Below are 6,642 nucleotides of genomic sequence, written 5' to 3'. Positions count from 1 at the left end.
GGAGTTGGTGGCCAAAAATACTTCCAGTAGAGATATCAACGTGAAACTTTGGTCACGGCTTTACAAATATATGAGAATTTTCATAAAAATGGTACAGGTGATACCTTCGTACCGACTCACAACCACCCACTTTCACCGCATGCAAACAAAAAGTAAGTAGATGTGGGGGGGAAAGTGGTAAGATGTGTCTCTCGCAAATACAATGTTTAATAGGATTAAATAAAGAAATTAAAATTATTAAAAGTTCTTGCATACATAAAATAAATAAATAAAAAAAAACAAACAAACACACACAAAATTTACATTTGCATATTGTCGACTGGATAAAATAATGTCGTATGTTACATATGAGCACTAATAACATACGACAATAATTTATCAGGATGACGCTATCAGAAAACTGTTGCAAAACATAGTTACACTTTAGAATCTTAAAATTTTGGCTAATAATAACATATAAGTCCCAGCATGTGGATCGGTGAGGAACCCAACTAAAACTTTAGCTGAAATTGAAATATTTGTGCAAATAAACACTAATAAAGGCACTGGTGAAATTTTAAATAAAAACAAGTAAGGAAGGCTAAGTTCGGTTGTAACCGAACATTACATACTCAGTTGAGAGCTGTGGAGACAAAGTAAGGGAAAATCACTATATTGTAAAAAGAACCTAGGGTAACCCTGGAATGTGTTTGTATGACATGTGTATCAAATGGAAGGTATTAAAGAGTATTTTAAGAGGAAGTGGACCATAGTTCTATAGATGGACGCCATTTAGGGATATCGCCATAAAGGTAGACCAGGCCTGACTCTAGAATTTGCTTGTACGATATGGGTATCAAATGAAATGTGTTAATGATAATTTTAAAAGGGAGTGGGCCTAAGTTCTATAGGTGGACGCCTTTTCGGAATATCGTTATAAAAGTGGACCAGGGGAGACTCTAGAATGCGTTTGTATAATATGGGTATTAAATGAAAGGTGTTAATGAGTATTTTAAAAGGGCGTGGGCCTAAGTTCTATAGATGGACGCCGTTTCGAGATATCGCCATAAAGGTGGACCAGGGGTGACTCTACAATTTGTTTGTACTATATGGGTATCAAATGAAAGGTGTTAATGAGTATTTTGAAAGGGAGTGGGCCTTAGTTCTATAGGTGGACGCCTTTTCGGAATATCGTTATAAAAGTGGACCAGGGGTGACTATAAAATGCGACAGGTGTTAATAAGTGTTTTAAAACGGAGTGGGCCTTAGTTCTATAGGTGGACGCGTTTTCGGAATATCGTTATAAAAGTTGACCAGGGTTGACTCTAGAATGCGTTTGTACAATATGGGTATCAAACGAAAGGTGTTAATAAGTGTTTTAAAAGGGAGTGGGCCTTAGTTCTATAGGTGGACGCCTTTTCGGAATATCGTTATAAAAGTGGACCAGGGTTGAATCTAGAATGCGTTTGTACAATATGGGTATCAAACGAAAGGTGTTAATAAGTGTTTTAAAAGGGAGTGGGCCTTAGTTCTATAGGTGGACGCCTTTTCGGAATATCGTTATAAAAGTGGACCAGGGGTGACTCTAGAATGCGTTTGTACAATATGGGTATCAAATGAAATGTGTTAATGAGTATTTTAAAAGGGCGTGGGCCTTAGTTCTATAGGTGGACGCCTTTTCGAGATATCGCCATAAAGGTGGACCAGGGGTGACTCTAGAATTTGTTTGTACGATATGGGTATCAAATGAAAGGTGTTAATGAGTATTTTAAAAGGGCGTGCGCCTTAGTTCTATAGGTGGACGCCTTTTCGAAATATCGCCATAAAGGTGGACCAGGGGTGACTCTAGAATTTGTTTGTACGATATGGGTATCAAATGAAAGGTGTTAATGAGTATTTTAAAAAGGAGTGGGCCTTAGTTCTATATGTGGACGCCTTTTCGAGATATCGCCATAAACGTGGACCAGGGGTGACTCTAGAATTTGTTTGTACTATATGGGTATCAAATGAAAGGTGTTAATGAGTACTTTAAAAGGGTGTGCGCCATAGTTCTATAGGTGGATGCCTTTTCGAGATATCGCCATAAACGTGGACCAGGGGTGACTCTAGAATTTGTTTGTACGATATGGGTATCAAATGAAAGGTGTTAATGAGTACTTTAAAAGGGCGTGGGCCTTAGTTCTTAAGGTGGACGCCTTTTCGAAATATCGCCATAAAGGTGAACCAGGGGCGACTCTAGAATTTGTTTGTACGATATGGGTATCAAATGAAAGGTGTTAATGAGTATTTTAAAAAGGAGTGGGCCTTAGTTCTATATGTGGACGCCTTTTCGAGATATCGCCATAAACGTGGACCAGGGGTGACTCTAGAATGTGTTTGTACGATATGGGTATCAAATTAAAAGTATTAATGAGGGTTTTAAAAGGGAGTGGCCCTTAGTTGTATATGTGAAGGCGTTTTCGAGATATCGACCAAAATGTGGACCAGGGTGATCCAGAACATCATCTGTCGGGTACCGCTAATTTATTTATATATGTAATACCACGAACAGTATTCCTTCCAAGATTCCAAGGGCTTTTGATTTCGCCCTGCAAAACTTTTTCATTTTCTTCTACTTAATATGGTAGGTGTCACACCCATTTAACAAGTTTTTTTCTAAAGTTATATTTTGCGTCAATAGACCAATACAATTACCATGTTTCATCCCTTTTTTCGTATTTGGTATATAATTATGGCATTTTTTTCATTTTTCGTAATTTTCGATATCGAAAAAGTGGGCGTGGTCATAGTCGGATTTCGGCCATTTTTTACACCAATACAAAGTGAGTTCAGATAAGTACGTCAACTGAGTTTAGTAAAGATATATCGATTTTTGTTCAAGTTATCATGTTAACGGTCTAGCGGAAGGACAGACGGTCGACTGTGTATAAAAACTGGGCGTGGCTTCAACCGATTTCGCCCTTTTTCACAGAAAACAGTTATCGTCCTAAAATCTACGCCTCTACCAAATTTCACAAGGATTGGTAAATTTTTGTTCGACTTATGGCATTAAAATATCCTAGACAAATTAAATGAAAAAGGCCGGAGCCACGCCCATTTTGAAATTTTTTTTTATTTTTGCATTTTTTTTGCACAATATCATTACTGGAGTTGAATGTTGCCATAATTTACATATATACTGTAAAGATATTAAATTTTTTGTTAAAAATTTTTTTTTTTTAAAGTGGGCGTGGTCGATCTCCGATTTTGCTAATTTTTATTAAGCATATATATAGTAATAGGAGTAACGTTCCTGCCAAATTTCGTTATGATATCTTCAACGACTGCCAAATTACAGCTTGCAAAATTTTAAATTACCTTCTTTTAAAAGTGGGCGGTGCCACGCCCATTGTCCAAAATTTTACTAGTTTTCTATTCTGCGTTATCAGTTCAACTCACCTACCAAGTTTCATCGCTTTATCCGTATTTGGTAAGGAATTATCGCACTTTTTCGATTTTTCGAAATTTTCGATATCGAAAAAGTGGGCGTGGTTATTGTCCGATATCGTTCATTTTAAATAGCGATCTGAGATGAGTGCCCAGGAACCTACATACCAAATTTCATCAAGATACCTCAAAATTTACTCAAGTTATCGTGTTAACGGACAGACGGACTGACGGACGGACGGACGGACATGGCTCAATCGAATTTTTTTTCGATACTGATGATTTTGATATATGGAAGTCTATATCTATCTCGATTCCTTTATACCTGTACAACCAACCGTTATCCAATCAAAGTTAATATACTCTGTGAGCTCTGCTCAACTGAGTATAAACAAATACAACAAGCTAAAAACACTAAAATTATATCAAAATGAAGTAAATACCTTTGACTTCAATATTCATTTCTATTTATTTCAATACAATGAAATTTTATGTATTGTTAAATATCTTAAACTTGCACTTTACTTTTAAATTTTGCACACTGCAAAAACCGACTAATACCATAATCTCACTTTTGAAGCTATTCTTAAAGAGTACAGTTCGAATACAAGAAAAACAAATATATATATTGAGAAAGGCTGTTTCCGATTTTAGTCTTCTAAAGTTCTCTTTTCTTATTCCTATAGCTTTTCTGGGTCGTCTTGTGGGAAAGCTGCCAGAAGTCTCTGAACATAATTCTGTCATTTGAAACCCGAAACAAAGAAAAAAGTTTTGGCAGTCTGCCTCTTCTTCGAGGGCCAAATTCAGCAGATGAAGAAGAGTTAGAGAGAGTACATTAATCTTCCGGAAGGTGGGTCCCCTACGGTTAACTACCTTCAAAATAATTGAGTGTGAATTCAAGTTATCATTTATCATCATTAAATAGCGCTTAGCCGCCTAAGCGGTTTTGTCCGTTTCATAAAAATCAAACCAGCTATCCCTGTTTTGCAATAACTGACGGCCATTGAGAGCTCCAAGGGAGGTCAAGTCTTCTTCTATCTACCTCTCCCAATCCAGTGAAGGGTTCCCCCTTCCTCTGGTTCCAAACTGCGGAAGACTGAAATACTTCGCGCCCAATTATAATAGGTGGATAATTTAATGCGTGGTCAGCTGTATGGATTAGTAGTCGAACTAACGATAAAGGTAGAGTTTTTCTCGAAAACCCTGTTTTGCAATAACTGACTCCCATTGAGAGCTCCAAGGGAGGTCTAGTCTTCTTCTACCTATCTGTCCCAATCCTGTGAACGTTTCCCCCTTCCTCTGCTTCCAAACTGTGGTAGACTGAAATACTTTGCACCCACTTATAATAGGTGGAGACTTTAGTGCATGGTCAGCTGTATGGATTAGTATTCGAACTAACGGTAATGGTAGAGTTCTTCTCGAAAGCCCTTCACCTCTGAATCTAGAACTTCTAAATGAACCGGGGAAATATACATTCGACACTGGCAGTAGACGATCCATTATAGATCTCAAGTTTGCTAGTAGCAAAATAGCGATACGAACAAAGTAGTCCATCCATCAGCAACGTGTACACGCACAGCAACCCCAAAGCTGTTAGCTTAGAGGTAAGGATAACTTCAAATCAACTATAAAGAAGAAGATGGAAACAACATTTTTTTAACCACAAAGATTTGATGTTGTATAGAATGTTTCAACATTACGAAGGACACATTGCGAAGGACCTGTTGGTTCAAATATCTAAGTCATTAAGTATGGCGGACTCCTATATACTGGTGGAACGAGGAAATAGCGGAGGAGCGTAGAAAAAGCCACATAGCAAGGTGAAGGGCACAGGCACGATATGATAAGCTATACAGTACCTACAAAGCGCAAGTAACTGCGCTAAAAAATTATATAAAAAGAGAAAGAAAGTTTGCTTCAAGGAACTAATAGAGAGTGCCGATGTTTACCATTGGGGATCGGCTTACAGAACGGTAATGGCTAAAATTAAGGGGCATAAATCAGAGCAACCTACATGCCCAATACTAATGAAAAGAAACGTCGAAACTCTTTTTCCGACACAAGATTGCTGGTCCTACAAAGCAAGGGCCTCGAAGGTATTGAAATCCCCCGAATAACAGGGAAGGAGATAATGGATGCATCTTTATATGAGTTACAGGCAATAAGTCCCCAGAACAGGATGGAATGCCAAATATAGCCCTTAAATCCAAGATAAGGTCTAGAACATCGGTATTTACGGAGCTCTTCAACGCCTGTATTCAAGAAGGCGTCTTTCAGCGCTCATGGAAACGCCAAAGACTGGTCCTTTTGCTGAAACCTGGTAAGATGCCCGACCAGGCATCCTAATGCAGCCCACTTTGTTGAATTCGATAGGAAAGACTTTCGAACGTAATATTAGTGAGCGCCTGCAGCAGATGCTGGAAAGCTCAGGTGTCTTGTCAGATAGTTTGGATTTCAAAAATCAAGACCCACGATAAATGCAACACCAACAGCTGCCAATATGACCCGTAAAGCCATAACCGGAGGTCAAAATAAAAGTAAGCTCTGTGTACTGACTACTTTGGATATTAGAAATGCTTTGACAGGGGTACGAAACTTTGGCCTACCTGCTAAGAATAGAATAGCTATTTTATCGACGAAAAACCACAACATCGCCGGTGGTGTTCCTCGGGGTTCTGTTCTAGGGCCAACGCTTTGGATTACGATGTATGACGGTGTTCTACAAATCGACCTTCCGGGAGGCACTCAAATTGTCGGGTATGCAGATGATATTGTCGTAGTAGCAGTGGCCACAAGTCCGGATCTGATCCAAGCATTACATAATGACGCCGTAGGAAGAATAAAGGAATGACTGACGAACATGGGGCTGTAGATAGTGGGGACTGTTATCTATGTGATGGTCCTTTGCCTGATACAGATCCGATACGCTCCGGTAACACATCTCCATTAAGGTGCTAGCCCGACCATCATTAAACCTTCAGGCCATCCCTCCCTCCCCACCCTCAAGTTCCATGCGGAGCTTGGAGTCGCCAGAGCCTCGTCTGTTAGTGAAATTGGATTCGCCGGTCGAAGGTGAGGTTGGCAATTGGGTTTGGAGAAGCTATATATTGCGCTGGCAACCTGAAAAGGTTTCGCTACATAACCCCTTGAATCTGGTATTTTAGTCGCCTCTGACGACAGGTATACCTACCGCGGGTATATTCTAACCCCCTAACCCGCTGGGGTCTCAACGCTTGT

At 39.3% G+C, this 6,642-nt stretch overlaps 2 protein-coding genes across 2 annotated transcripts in view; both read right to left on the bottom strand.

The window, feature by feature from the left end:
* The window catches only part of LOC137250791 (uncharacterized), a 373,639-nt gene that overhangs the window by 9,675 nt on the left and 357,322 nt on the right, over positions 1 to 6,642 (bottom strand). The window lies entirely within an intron of this gene.
* The window catches only part of LOC137250787 (uncharacterized), an 865,562-nt gene that overhangs the window by 842,459 nt on the left and 16,461 nt on the right, over positions 1 to 6,642 (bottom strand). The window lies entirely within an intron of this gene.

Source organism: Eurosta solidaginis, chromosome 4 (genome assembly GCF_040869045.1).
Source record: "Eurosta solidaginis isolate ZX-2024a chromosome 4, ASM4086904v1, whole genome shotgun sequence".
Taxonomy (NCBI): domain Eukaryota; kingdom Metazoa; phylum Arthropoda; class Insecta; order Diptera; family Tephritidae; genus Eurosta; species Eurosta solidaginis.
Note: the sequence above shows the minus strand (reverse complement) of the source record. Positions and strands in the feature narration are given on the sequence as shown.